Source organism: Salmo trutta, chromosome 14, assembly GCF_901001165.1.
Source record: "Salmo trutta chromosome 14, fSalTru1.1, whole genome shotgun sequence".
Classification (NCBI taxonomy): domain Eukaryota; kingdom Metazoa; phylum Chordata; class Actinopteri; order Salmoniformes; family Salmonidae; genus Salmo; species Salmo trutta.
Window position 1 is genome coordinate 56514160 of NC_042970.1, and position 16014 is coordinate 56530173.

Genomic DNA, 16014 nt, shown 5'->3' on the forward strand with positions numbered 1-16014 from the left:
TCATGTTTTATGTGGACCTCAGGAAGAGTAGCTGCTGCTTTTGCAACAGCTAATGGGGATCCTAATAAAATACCAAATTTGTTCTCTGGGCCATTGAAGCCACGGAAGATCAAGGCCGACCGCGGTACTGCAGGCATTGTTATCCGAAAACAGGATCCCCAATAAAATTGTTAACACATTCAATATATGTTATTCTTCAATAACACAAACTCCAAAGCAAATAAGGGGGAGGAAAATTGGTTTATTCAAAGAGGACAAATCATATGGGGAGGTAGATGGTCATTCTCCCCTGTCCTCAGTGATGCTCTCCAGTGATGCTCTCCAGTGATGCTCTCCAGTGATGCTCTCCAGTGATGCTCTCCAGTGATGCTCTCCAGTGATGCTCTCCAGTGATGCTCTCCAGTGATGCTCTCCAGTGATGCTCTCCAGTGATGCTCTCCAGTGATTATCTCCCCAGAACAAAGGGACAGCATGTAGTTTTATAAACCAGCGCTAGCCTGTGGTTGACCAGATAACAAGTATCCTATTTCAGAAGACATATTCCTCCCATGTCTCTGAACCATTGATCAGTAATTCCCTATTACAGAAAAAACACTATTTCCCTTAATCGTTATTTCTGTATTGACTTCTCGTCCTTTTGACCTCTCATCCTCTGTCTCTTGTGTATTTATCTTTGACATAATCTTACACCCCCCCATAGACATTAAAAAATATATACTTAAAATGTATTTTCAGAAAACAATAAAAAACATGAAAAGAATTGACAGTATAAACATTAGCAGTAAGCATAAAATAATTCACATTAAACACCTTGCATTTCTATTAAACACAAAGGACACATTGTACTTGCTGTTACAATAAGAAATAGATTTCAAAACAAAGTTATAGAAAATAAGTATTAACAGGTGTAATGATGATGTCCCTTACGATTCCTACCATGTCCTGTATTAGGAGGAAACTCACAATTTCTTTTTAATCTACAAGAGAATAATATTCAATCGTCCTATTGGTAAGGTAATCATTCACCAAGTCCTTTAAAAGTAACCAGCTCTTCCACACTGGCATCAGTCCCACATAGATAACTATTAGAAGTTATGTTCTGACACTGCCAGTAGTGAGGAATTCTTCTTCCGTTCCACTGGTTGCACTTCACCGGTGATCTTGTATCATTTCAGGTACAGTCAAGGGATATTGCTGCAGCCTCAGACGATAGATTCTCATAACCTGTAACGAAGGAAACAAAAAAGTGAAAGTAACATGTCCTGGATTCAAGAGAAACTGATATTTCAAATAGATTTCCCTGAGTGAGCATGTCCCGAGTTTCTGGAAAACGTTGGACATTTCACCTAGATATCCCTCATATGACGACTGTGGTATACAACAGAAGCATTTTTTTCACGCTGTTAGTGGTAGGTGTACTTGATTCAGCAGCCCTAGAACCGGAAAGACAAAGTGTTCCCATTTTGAACCATTTCATGTGTCTGAAGGTAGAACTTCGCCTACCCAGCACAATGAGAGGGGGCAGTCGTTCTCATCTGTTTGGAATATATATGTGAACATACTATGGCATAATAGAGGCTATTTATCTTTAGAGTAATCTCAGTACCCAGAACAAAAGCACATGTGCACTCGGGCCAGCTACTGGATTTGGTTCTGGGAGCAGAGATTTACAAATTTGGACAAACGAGTAACAGACAAGTGCCCCCTTCTGAGAAGTCCATTGGATTTTACAATCCGGGCTGCGTGTATTTTGGTATTTTATTAGGATCCCCATTAGCTGTTGCAAATGCAGCAGCTACTCTTCCTGGGGTCCACACAAAACATGGAACATAATACAGAACATCATTAGACAATCATTAGACAATGCCCTGTATGGAGGTATCTGTTTTTGATGGAACTATTTAGCAGTTTAGCAGTTAGCCCCTACAATATGATTGCAGTGAAGGATGCATTCAAAGTCACTAACTTTGGTTGACTTCAGTGGATGAAGTAACGTGCTTGAGCTCTTACTCAACCCTTAAAGCGATAGTTCACTCAAAATCTTTTTTGTATTTTGTTTATTAGTCGACCGTTAGAATGATTAGAATCCCCCAACCCCAAAAAGTGCATATCAACAACAATTTTGCGTTTTGATAAATGTTTCTACAAATTTATGTTTTACTTTCCAAACCCCCAAATGGTGAGTCATATTGGAGGCAATGGAGTAACTACTGGTAGCTCCAATTCTCAGATCAAACTGCTTTAGAGTCACAGGGGAGATGGGTTTGGGGTTCACTGCTTTTGAGTGACCAGCAGTGGTGTGAGAAGATAGAGTGAGAGTTCTGAGACAGGCTCAGTGCTTTTTGATGCAGACCATAGAAGGGATGGCAGTGCCAGACATAGGAAAGGATCAACAGTACGTTTCTAGTGCATGGGCAACACAGGTAGCTGTTGGAAGAGATAGTGCTAATGGAAAAGACTACTCTGATTAAGATGGGGAGAGGAAAGTATTTTGATCGCAATATTGTGGAAATTAAAAGTTTCTAATAAAACAAGGCACAGAGAGACAATTTCTAGGAGGAAGAAAGCTTAGTACCGAAATAATGTTTTACGTAGCTGTAGGGTCAACAGAGAAGTTCCCTCTGTATGTCCAATAGAATTAGAGGAAAGTTTGATATTGACATCAATTATACATTAGAATAACAGGTTTGAAAAATGTTGTACATTTTTTTGTCACAAGCTGTTCTATTAGGGTTTTGAGGAAATCATGTATTACTACATGAAATAACAACATTTTCTTCCTCATTACAGAAACCAGCAAATCAAGAAATGTTAATTGAGGATGTCAAATGGAAATTATTGCATAATTTGAGACAGTTATATAATTTGCATTTACTGTAAATACACAATGTGCACAACACATAAAATTTGTCATTCATGAATTGCAGTGGCTTTTGGGCATGGCATTTGGGGAAAAATTTACATTTTTCTAGATTTGATTTAAATGTACATTTATTTATATATTTTGGCTTGAATGTTAGTTGTATGATTCATATACATACAGTGTTATGTTTCTCATGGTTGTGAGGTGGTGTGCCTTTCTGTCCAATGAGGTAATTTCTGGATGATATTTCTGTCAGGGGTCGCTCATCAATGTTTTGCAAATATCTCTATTTACATTTCACATGTGGCCAATAATGCATAATGGAATGGATGATGGGTTGAAAATGCACATTAGATATATAATTCGCGCCCGGTGTAGCTGTCACTAACATTCTTATATGCAAACAGCATGTTTGCACCAACAGATCTCTGCACCTGTACATAGCCCATCTTTAATTGAGCCCAAACTACTACCTTTTCCCCTACTGTATTTATTTATTTTATTTATTTTGCTCCTTTGCACCATATTATTTATATTTTAACTTTTAACTTTCTTCAAACTACAAATCTACCATTCCAGTGTTTTTTCTTGCCATACTTTATTTACTTTGCCACCATGGCATTTTTTTTGCCTTTACCTCCATTATCTCACATCATTTGCTCACATTGTATATAGTCTTATTTTTTTCTACTGCATCATTGATTGTATGTTGCTTTACTCCATGTGTAACTCTGTGTTTTTGTATGTTGTCGAACTGCTTTGCTTTATCTTGGCCAGGTCGCAATTGTAAATGAGAACTTGTTCTCAACTTGCCTACCTGGTTAAATAAAGGTGAAATAAATAAATAAATAAATAAAAATGTGTAAAATAACCACTTATTTAAGTGTAAAGATGTATGAGCAGGTAATGAAAAGTTGTTTGTCAGAACAGTAGGCCTACAATTAATTAAGGGACCAACAATAATGGCATGACTTAAAAGGTACATCTACTGAACTAAGGAAAAACTCTACCCAATAAAGATTCATATTTGAACACACCCCAATGTCTCTGACTCTTTAACAGTGATGCTAAATCATGACTGTATTTTGAGAGTTATCATTGAATATACAGTTGTAATCACATAGAGGGGCTCAAAGATTACGGCTCTCCTTTTTCACATTTGAATTAGGAGAGGACGTGGGGCCTCTCACTAGAGAACAGACTCCCATTATATTGCTCATTTCTCTTCATAATAGAGCTGTCAGCGGAATGTGTGGCAAAAGAACAAGCTCTCACAGATTCAGATGCATGCATGCACGCATGCACGCACGCACGCATGCACGCACGCACGCAACAGGAGGCTACTGAAGGGAGGACAGCTCATAATAATGGCTGGAATTGAGTGAATAGAAGGGTATCAAACACATGGAAACCGTGTTTGATAGCATTCCATTTATTCCATTCCAGCCATTACGATGAGCCAGCCCTCCCCAATTAAGATACCACCAGCCTCCTGTGATGCACACACGCACGCCCTCTCTCTCTCTACCTCTCCCCATCTCTCCCCTGCCTGCCTCTGTCACAGTTAAACACCCACAGATTTGGGGGAAATTAAATTCTCTCCGCTTGAACCAATAACAGGGTCATTTATTATCATTACACTGCTCCTGTATGCAACAGAGACCAGATCATGATTCCATATGTGTTATTTCGTAGTTTACAATGTAGAAAAACCCTTGAATGAGTAGGTGTGTCCAAACTTTTGACTGGTACTGTATATATACATAAAAATAAAATAAAAAACAGTCATGGGAAACACAAATGAAACATCACAAATCAACCAGAAAAACAGTCACATTCCTCCACAAATAAGTCCCCAATTAATGCTTTAAATTGTCCGAAAGCCACCAGAACATCAAGACGAAATGTATTTTGAATTTTGTTCTAGCAATATGGTGCATTAAAACTAAAAGCAGATTTACCTAGCTCGGTGGAGACCCTAGGAACCTCAAGAGTTAACCAAGCCTGTGAGTGGGTTAGCCAACTCAGATGTTTATACTTAAACAGCAAAGTTAGATAAGATGGAAGTGTATGAAGTAGGGCCATGTAAACAAAAAGGAAGTAATGTAGAGATCTACGGCCTTTAGTGAAGTCCAGCCAACCTTTTGATGCAGTGATTAGTATCAAAACTGTCACATGTAACAAAACGAAGGGCACTATGGTAGATGGCATCCAAAGGTTTAAGAGTCGTAGCAGCTGCACTTTGACAAATAATATCACCATAATCAAAAACAGATAAAAAGGTTAACTGAATAATCTGCTTCCTACTGCTTAGAGAGAGCCATCTGTTTCTGTAGAAAAAGACAACTTTAAATCTGAGCTTCTTATTGTCAAATCCATATCATTCCAAATGCCTAAGTATTTATATGCGGGAACACGTTCTGGGCTACACTTGCTTCAGCATGCAGGGCCATACTTGCTTCAGTGTGTGAACCTGTGTGTCAATGAAGTGTTCCTGTCTCAAGGTCAAACCCTGAGGCCTAGAAATCAATTGTACTCTATACAACTCAGGTAAGTGTCGCTCTGCTCATTCTCATGGTTATGAGAGTTAATTGCATTCAACAAGTTCCTTTTGGCGCCTTCTTCGAGATATGGCTAGGCAGTTCTTTGAATAGTAGAACGTACAATATTTCCATGGTAACGTTTTCTTTTCCATGATAATGTTGTTCAGTCCCCTGAACGGTCACATGCAGAGAAAGGTGAGACGATTCTATTGTGAATAGCCCTCCCCTGCTTTCCCATCCTCTTTTCTCTGTAGGACCACATGTGAACACAACTATGGCAGGACATTATTTTCCCGGAAAGGGAGCGAGATTAATAATACACAGGGATTATTGGATCTTTCTCGATAGCCTGCGTGATGTCGCCGCTGTGAAGGGCCAGTTGCTCATCCTAAATTACACAGTGGGGTTTGCTGTTCTCTTCTGTGTCTTCCCACTGCTTAACTGCCATCCTGTCCAAGGTTTGGGCCACTTCCATGCCGTTCGTCGCTGACTGTTATGGGAATCAATCATGTTATTGAATTTGGAGGATGAATTTGTCTTTGAATTATTCTTATATAAGTTCAATATGCTTTATTAAACCTACAAATTAATATCAGGGAGGAGTCTTAAAGTAACTGTCCAGTGTTTCCCAATTTCTATTAAATATGACCTATAATTACTTACGATATGAGTGAAATATGTTAAATAGCAGCTTTTCTGTGTTGGAAGGGTGTGGGCGTACCCCAACAACAGAGTTGTGTTAGTGTATACCGATCATAAAAAATATAAGTAGACCGCTGTTTGGCCAGCTGATCCTCCTCAGAGATAACATGTTCTATGAGGAAATAGCAAACATTTTTTTAAGTTTAAGGTGGGGTTTTAAGTGTTTTTTTTCTACAATTTATGCTTTGGCCACGAATATGAGTATAGGACGAGTCAACAAAATTATTTGGATACGAGTAGAATAAAATATAAACTTTTAAAAGTCCGATTTTTACCAGGTAGTTACTTTAAAGGGGAACTGCACACGCTGATTTGGCCTAATTTTTTGGCTTGCTCCTCAAGAAATTCTGGTGGCCATGACAGAAGCCAAATGTGAGTTGGCTTGGGGGTGTGGTTTGATGTGGGTGTTTCTTGGGTGTGTCCTTGCTACCACCAAGACACACCCATCTGCCAGAACCATGCCCAACAGGTCAGACTAAACCTACCTAAGTCTGGTCTCCCCATCAATGACAATTGGTGAGCAGGCAAAAGGTGAGACTGGAGGTAAGGTCTTTGCCAGCCTCCCATTGATGGGCATGGCAGCGTAGATCAGCTCCTGGCCCCAAAGATACTGGTCGGTCACACACAACCGTACACAGAGGACTGATTATGTTTTAATGGTGGTTATGATTAGCATGGTGGAACCAACCTGATCAGTGCATTCACCTTTCTATTTCACTTCAGATATCATGATATGTGGAGTGAAATAGAATGGTATGCACAGAGATCAGGCTTGGTACACCAGCCCAGGTTACAAAGGTGAATTGGGACAAAACTCAAAACTGTTTTGACCTTTGATCTGGTCAAATGTCACCAACCTGATTCAAGTGTCCTCTCTGTTCCATTTATAGGAATGCTCACAGCAAGGGCATGTTTGCCTGATGCTAGGGATCCCTTTGCTGGTCTTCTCTATGTTGCATGTTCGACTGCAAACTGGACATCTCTCGAACAACTGCAGCAGGCAATCCTCATAAACAATGTACTTCATCTTATGAGGTGGTGTTGACTGGGAGGGCCTGTGACCGGGTGAAACAATAGACAGCCAAGTGGTAAATTGCATTTTGTTATAAAATAATATTTCAAATATACTGCTCAAAAAAATAAAGGGAACACTTAAACAACACATCCTAGATCTGAATGAAAGAAATAATCTTATCAAATACTTTTTTCTTTACATAGTTGAATGTGCTGACAACAAAAATCACTCAAAAATAATCAATGGAAATCCAATTTATCAACCCATGGAGGTCTGGATTTGGAGTCACACTCAAAATTAAAGTGGAAAACCACACTACAGGCTGATCCAACTTTGATGTAATGTCCTTAAAACAAGTCAAAATGAGGCTCAGTAGTATGTGTGGCCTCCACGTGCCTGTATGACCTCCCTACAACGCCTGGGCATGCTCCTGATGAGGTGGCGGATGGTCTCCTGAGGGATCTCCTCCCAGACCTGGACTAAAGCATCCGCCAACTCCTGGACAGTCTGTGGTGCAACATGGCGTTGGTGGATGGAGCGAGACATGATGTCCCAGATGTGCTCAATTGGATTCAGGTCTGGGGAACGGGCGGGCCAGTCCATAGCATCAATGCCTTCCTCTTGCAGGAACTGCTGACACACTCCAGCCACATGAGGTCTAGCATTGTCTTGCATCAGGAGGAACCCAGGGCCAACCGCACCAGCATATGGTCTCACAAGGGGTCTGAGGATCTCATCTCGGTACCTAATGGCAGTCAGGCTACCTCTGGCGAGCACATGGAGGGCTGTGCGGCCCCCCAAAGAAACGCCATCCCACACCATGACTGACTCACCGCCAAACCGGTCATGCTGGAGGATGTTGCAGGCAGCAGAACGTTCTCCACGGCGTCTCCAGACTCTGTGAAGTCTGTCACGTGCTCAGTGTGAACCTGCTTTCATCTGTGAAGAGCACAGGGCGCCAGTGGCGAATTTGCCAATCTTGGTGTTCTCTGGCAAATGCCAAACGTCCTGCACGGTGTTTGGCTGTAAGCACAACCCCCACCTGTGGACGTCGGGCCCTCATACCACCCTCATGGAGTCGGTTTCTGACCGTTTGAGCAGACACATGCACATTTGTGGCCTGCTGGAGGTCATTTTGCAGGGCTCTGGCAGTGCTTCTCCTGCTCCTCCTTGCACAAAGGTGGAGGTAGCGGTCCTGCTGCTGGGTTGTTGCCCTCCTATGGCCTCCTCCACGTCTCCTGATATACTGGCCTGTCTCCTGGTAGCGCCTCCATGCTCTGGACACTACGCTGACAGACACAGCAAACCTTCTTGCCACAGCTCGCATTGATGTGCCATCCTGGATGAGCTGCACTACCTGAGCCACTTGTGTGGTTTGTAGACTCCGTCTCACGCTACCACTAGAGTGAAAGCACCGCCAGCATTCAAAGTGACCAAAACATCAGCCAGGAAGCATAGGAACTGAGAAGTGGTCTGTGGTCCCCACCTGCAGAACCACTCCTTTATTGGGGGTGTCTTGCTAATTGCCTATAATTTCCACCTGTTGTCTATTCCATTTGCACAACAGTATGTGAAATTTATTGTCAATCAGTGTTGCTTCCTAAGTGGACAGTTTGATTTCGCAGAAGTGTGATTGACTTGGAGTTACATTGTGTTGTTTAAGTGTTCCCTTTATTTTTTTGAGCAGTGTAGTTTAATTGCAGGAAAGCACAGGCTGGAAAGCTGTAGGTTACCAAAATATTTGATAAACTTCCAAATATTGTTTTACAAAGTAAAACGAGAGAGAGAGAGAGCAGCAGAGAGGTTTTAGGCATGAGCTCATTTTGAGCTCATTTTGGCATGAGGGCATCCTCACCAGCAAGTGAGCTGTGCATCATTGGGTGAGTCAGTGAAAGCATTTTTAGGACTATAAAAAAAAGCTGTCTTGAACACATCGGAGATTTCCCAGCTCCTAATTCCCAGTTGTTTTAAACACGACAGTCAAGTAGAATTGCATGAAATGCGTTCATAAAAGGCCCAACATTTCCCGGACACTAGGCCACAAAAAATGTTCCTCATGTGTGCAACTTCTGTAAGTGCCTCTACTCTCCAAAACTATGCCACTACTCAAATGTGATGGTATGCATGCAATGCTTTATTATAAAGGAGATTTTTTTTCTCATGCTATTCAGTACCTCAGAGCTCCCCACTCTCGCACTCACTTTTTATTTTCCCCGGCACTAAGCCTACATGGCCCAAACATAAAGATCCTTCAAAGTCAACTCTAATTGATCTTATCTTAACAAATACACCAGAGAAATATGCTACTACTGGTACTTCGCCCAAGACATTAGTGACCATTTCCCAGTTGTTTGTGTTAGAGATATGAGAATACAAAAATGTAAGCCTTATGTCATCACAAAGAGGAACTTAAAAAAAACTTCAGTGAAGAGGCTTTTTTAGTTTTATTGACCCTGATTGCATTTCAGCTATCCCTGAACCTGACTTAGCTTTGAGCCTTTTTGCAGATGTCTTCAATACCATTGTGGATAATCATGATCCCTTTAAAAAATTTACCGGTTAAAGGTAGATCGAATGCCTGGTACAGTCTGGAATTATTAGAAGTCATTCATAAACGAGATGATGCTTGGGTCAAGGTCAGGAACACAGGCTTAGCCCCGGACTGGCAAGCTTTTAAGAAACTGAAGAATCATTGTGTAAGACAAATTAGAAAGGCAAAAATCTGATTATTATGCAACTGCTCTTTCAGATTGTAATGGGAACCAGGCTAAACTCTGGAAAACTATCAAATCCCTGAAGGGTTCTACTTCCTCCTCTCTGCCAAAACAAATTAATTCAGACACTGGCCTCATTATGGAAATATATACTATCATTAATGCATTTAATCACCATTTTATTTCAGAGGGCTCTCTCTTTTTAAGAACTTCTAAGCGTATGCACCATGATATTAGGCTGGATGCTGATAGAGGAAACTTGCTGAATGATGAGATAAATGATAGTCAAAGCTTTTCTTTTAGGCTATTTACAGGGGAAAAAAGTCCTGGATGCTTTGCTAGCAATAGACAATCAAAAATCCACAGGGGTCGACCAATTGGATCCCGGTCTACTTAAGTGTGCAGCGCCCATCATTGTTGGCTCAATAACCCTCATTTTTTTATTTGACATCATTATTAGGAAATATTCCAAAAGTATGTAAATCCGCTCTTGTGCTGCCACGCCATAAGGGCGGGGATAGTAGTGATCTTAATAATTATCGCCCCATTTCAAGGCTAACTTGTCTAGCGAAGATTCTTGAATCCTCGGTAAATGTACAACTTTCCTATTTTTTATCTGATTAATGTATTTTGAATGTAAACCAATCAGGGTTTAGGCCTGGGCATAGCACTATTACAGCAACCACTTTCGTTTTGAATGATCTTGTCAATACTTTAGACACTAAAATGAAATGTGCTGCTTTGTTCATGGACCTGTCAAAAGCTTTTGATACTGTTGATCATGCTATTTTATTGAATAAGTTGACCACGATAGGCCTGAGCTCTGACACCTGTTCATGGTTTCATGATTATCTTAGTGACAGAACTCAGGACATCGTGGTTGATGGGGTTAAATCTGAATTTCTTGAAGTACATAAAGGTGTGCCACAGGGGTCGATTTTGGGATATTCCCTTGTTTACAGAGTGGGAGTGCAGCAGGCAAACCCAGTGATGCTACTGGTTCCTACTCATCTACAGTTGCGACACAGACACTCGATCAAGCATTTAAAAAGGCAGCATTTATGCACCCACACCAAAAACTGCTCAAGACCTCACTGCAGCCTTTTCATATTACATTGGAAAGGACATGATGCCATTTCAAATTGTTGAGAGGCCTGGCTCTCTGAGGCTGATGAAGGTTGCCGTGCCTCACTACAAAGTGAGTGCTGCGAATTTAATTTTATTTGCTTACTTAAGGTTGTGGTCATTTAAACCCGCAGTAGGGAAACTTTTACCTCTCATGGCCACATGGTGCCGTCTTTAATGTTAATGTTATTATTTTCATGTTTATGCACACAAAAAGTGCATAGTGCTGCTAATTTAATTTGTTGTTTTTCAATATAAAACTTGTTGAAATTATTTAAGTGTGTATCTGTACTTTTTGAACATTTACAGCACATTTTAACAATACCGCGAATATACTGATAACCATGATCATTTGTCACTATAATAGTGATATGAAATGTTCATACCGTTTCATCTGTACTATTATGTATGCTGTTGATCAGGCTGTGTCAAAACTACAGTCAGATTTTATAGCTATGCAGGAATCCCTTGGTGATTTAAAACTTGTGCTAAATACAGGCAAAACTAAATGTTGTTTTCAAACTCTTGTAAGAATGTTTCAGATTAACTACATTGTTCACTCATTCGATGGTTCTCCAATCGAACCTGTTCCCGCATATAAATACTTTGGCTGTGGAGGCAAGGTCAATCCGTATAGGGCCCTTGATCCTTTGAATGATTTAGGGGCGATGAAACAATGGAGCCCGTTTCAATGAAGTGAAGCAATGTGGGTAAAGGGGCGATTTGCACGTGGAGCTTGGCAAAAGGGGGCATGATTTGTTGACATAATTGTAATCCAAACCTTCATTTACTCATTGTGACACACTGAGGTTCCAAACTCTGACTTTATGACCAAAAATATTCTATATACACATTGTAGTCAATTTTGACAATAGAATAAAATGTTTGACTCGAATTAGTTTGACTTGAATTAGTTGCTTTTTAGGGGCAGTCACTCTTTAAGCATGGTCTGACTGTGAGTGAATGTGGTCACACAACCACAGATTATAGTAAAATAGACAAATGACTTATTCGAAATTTTACACAGGCACACAAAATTACTTTTTTTCTTGTCCGTGGGGTAGGGGTTAAGGTTAGGGTGTAAATAGTTGCAAAGTTGCTAATTAGCTTAACAAAAATCTAGCTAAATGGTATAGTCGTTGTGCGTTCTCAATGGACATTGTTAAATAGCGTGCTTTGTAAATTCGCTCTGGCTATTTGTTTGGATTTCAGAGCACTCGTCTGAATGTACTAGAACGCAGAATAACTGATGATTTTATGAGCGGTCAAGGCCCGTTGATTATGGCCGGTGTCAGTAAACGTTAGGGAAAATAACGTAATTTAAATTATTGCCAACAGCGCAGTTAGTCACCAACGCTTTTAATAACACGGACAAAGCCTAATCAGCTCTGCTAGGTGAGTAGAATGGAGAGTGAGGATGTGTTTTCTTGTTTGTGTCTGGAAGTAGCTAGCAAGCTAGCGCATTTTAGCCAGTTAGCTTGGGTGCTTAACCCTGCTCCTTGGCAGATTTTGGGGTTGAATAATCCTTGTGAGAATCAAGGACAGTGGATTAGTCAGTGGATTAGGTAACATATTAAAATTGGCAGTATATATGGGCGAGAGCACGAATTATGTTTACAAATAGTCAAACTGTGCATCACACCGCATTTAAATGTAATCGCTAAAGGGTGTAGATTTGAGGGTTCTGTGTTGATACAATATGCAGTAAATTTGCTATCGCCGTTAAAAGACGAATAAACTCATATGCCAAACATCGCCACATTAGTAAACTATTTGGTAGAGCAGGATCACAAGGCATCATATGGGAAAGTACAACCAGCGAGGCAAGAGATAGTAATTAAAGTGGCCTCCCTGTGAACAGAAGTTGTGTTTTGACTATATATATATATATTTTTTATTTTATTTTTTTTATTCACCTGGTAGTTGTGTTATGTGCCAGATGTTAAGACGATAAACCATTATAAATTGGGTTATTTGCGGGATTTATTTGTAATTTCAATAGTATTGGGTCTATGTTACTGACTGAAATCTGAGTTTCTGATTGTGATTCAACTGGTTCCATGTTTTTCTTAGCAGCCAGTGTTTGTTTTAAACCTCTTGAGCGTCTCATCCCGCAAGCGGGATCAACATCCAGCGAAAAACTCCTAGCGACATTAGCATAACGAAATTTAATATATATTTTTTTCAAATATAGGACTGTCTCATATCGTTTTATAGATACACCTCTCCTGATTCGACCCACATCGTCCGATTTCAAAAAGGTTTTACAGGAAAAGCAAAACATTAGATTATGTTAGAGGAGTACATGGTAAAAGTAGCAACATAGCAATTTTCCGACCAACCACATGCATCCCAAAAAACAGCTAAATGCAGCACTAACCTTTTACAAACTTCATCAGATGACACACCTAGGACATCATGTTACACAAAGCATGCATTCTTTTGTTCAATAAAGTTCATATTTATATATAAAAACAGCATTTTACATCGGCACCTGACGTTGACTAACTATTTTCCGTCAAATGCATCAGATGAAAGAGTGCTACAATTTACTAAATTACTATTCGAAAACATTTTTAAAAATGTAATATTGTCATTCTAAGATTTATAGATGAATATCTCTTGAAAGCACCTGTCATACCAGATTTAAAAATAACTTTACTGGGTAATCACACTTTGCGATAAAAGGGGATGCGATACTCAGAAAATTAGCTGGTAAACGTAGCTCGGCGCCATCTTGGAACAATCGCATATCACATCTTAATCTTGTATAATATTGTCAATAATCCCTTACCTTTAGTTGTCTTCATCAGAAAGCACTTCCAGGAATCCCAGGTCCTGAACAAATGTATTTTCGGTCGAAAAAGTCCATCCTTTATGTTCCATTAGCTTGCTGTTGTTAGCGCGTCTAAAGGCTGTATCCAACTGCTCCGGCATTTTCGAAAAACTTTTTTCCCTCATTTAGGTTCGTTCAAACATGTCAAACGTTGTATAACATTAATCTTCAGGGCCTGTTTCAACAAGAGAGCCAATAAGATTCGAGGGGGACGATTGTATTGTGTTTCAAAACGTTTCCAAAGGTGGGGGTAGACAGGGCCGCCAACGTCACAATGGTGATGGCCCTCCTACTGTGACCAATTTCCACAGCGTCTCATTCATTCAGTAGAAGGCTCAAAACACTTTGTAAAGACTGGGGACATCTAGTGGAAGCAATAGAAAGTGCTCAATGAACGATAGCTCACTGTGTGAATAATAGGCAAAGATGTGAAGTCGAGTCCACAATTCAGAATTCCACTTCCTGTTTCAATCGGTCTCGGGGTTTTGACTGCCATATGAGTTCTGTTATACTCACAGACACCATTCAAACAGTTTTAGAAACTTTAGGGTGTTTTCTATCCACAGGTATTAATTATATGCATATCCAAGCTTCTGAGTTTGATTAGTAGGCCGTTGAAAATGGGCACGATTTTTTTCCAAAATGCGCTGTGGCGCCCCCTATCCTAGGGTAACGTCAAGAGGTTTTAAGATGTAAACTGAACGTTTTAACAGCTTGCTTAGTTGTAATTTAAAGGCTAATTTATTCAACATGAATTGCAAGGCAATTTTGAGGTAATACGTTTTTGTGGCCTAAATGGTCTGCTGGAATAATCTAATGAGAATGGAGTCGTATTTGAATCCTGAACTGAATATATGCTTGCAAACAATTGCAAGTGTTTGTTTTATTACTTGTAGCCTAATCAGAAGAACCATTTACCTAAATCTAATTAATTCTAATAATAGCGGATAGGCAATTGAGATAGAGCTGTGACCATGATAAAACTAGGCTACAACAGCAATGGATCAAATGTGTAGGTAGTAAGAGGCTGTAGTATTGTGCCCACCGAAATGTTTTTTCCTTAAGAATTGGCTGATGTATTTTATACATTTGGCGCATTACAGGTTAACCTTAAAATAAGACGTTTAATAAGTGTGAAGCAGAAAGGGAATATCCAGCAGAGGGTGGTATTAAAAATATATTGTCGTATTGTTAGGGAAGACTACAAAAACATTTCCTTCTAGTAAGGAGAGAATAATCATGTTTGGATTATTTTCTTTACTAAACCTTACGATGTGTGACAGTGACAAAGACTTTGATAAGGAGGGTTGATGTACACTTAATGAGTGTTGACAGTATGTGAATGGTAATGTTAGTTTTTTTTATAGCACTCTAATGATGCAATATTTTAGTGATTTGAAAAGCTGAGGTTTCAATACAAGATTAAATGATGAGTAGAGAGATTGAACCTTGAGAATGGAAAATAGATTAGCTGTGGTTGAAAGCGAGCAGGCAGTGGGACGTTTGAAGTAGAGGTATGAGAAACGTTCTTTGACAGTTTCTGATTATTGTTGCTCGGTTTTGTAGTTTAGGTAACACCAGTAAATTGGAGCAGGAAGGTAATGTCATGTTGTGGAACAGTGTCAAGTATTTAAAGTAAATGTTTTAGTATTGAAAATTGAGCTGATTGAATATTGAGCTGACGAGGCCAACTTTTTGTAGGTCCTAGATTTGTTAAAACAGGTTTTATGTTTTCACTAAATTAATACAACAGGTTAAACTGATAATACCAGAAAGGGGCTCTCTGGGTTTCTTTACTTTAGGTGTCTATTCCACTTAATGGAACACTGTATTATCTGATGTGTTTGAGTAGGATTCTTTCTTCCAGGACTGATGGAAGTCCACTACAGTATGTCTGTTAAGGGAGCTCCCACATTAAATAAGGCCTGGCAAATTTTGTGTTTTTACCCTACATTATGAATATTTGTAATTTCTTTTTGTAATAGTATTTTTATTGAAATTTCACAATTTTCACAGCAACAAAGATAAAACAAAAAATACAGAAATTAGACACAAAAGCTCAGTTTAAAAAAAAAAGGAATTGGATCCACACATGGAACGTACAGTGTAATCCTGAGAAAGGTAAACAACTACCATTCTAAGTAAATCCTTGCAGCAGAATAGCTGATAAATCAGGTTCTAGGTAACTTAAATAAGGTTCCCACAGTTTGTAGAAC

At 39.6% G+C, this 16014-nt stretch overlaps 1 protein-coding gene across 3 annotated transcripts in view; it reads right to left on the reverse strand.

Annotated features, from left to right (window-relative positions):
• Positions 1-221: 221 nt before the first annotated feature.
• The window catches only part of rbl1 (retinoblastoma-like 1 (p107)), a 75355-nt gene continuing 59562 nt past the window's right edge, over positions 222-16014 (reverse strand). The window contains exons 23-24 of one of the 3 annotated variants that reach the window (XR_003881168.1): positions 6966-7163; positions 222-1224 (exon numbers count right to left, since the gene is read on the reverse strand). The gene's annotated coding sequence lies outside the window, so the exon portion shown is untranslated. Of the gene's footprint in view, positions 1225-6280; positions 6719-6965; positions 7164-16014 lie in introns of those variants that run through there. The other 2 variants (XR_003881169.1, XR_003881170.1) reach the window with 2 other exon arrangements.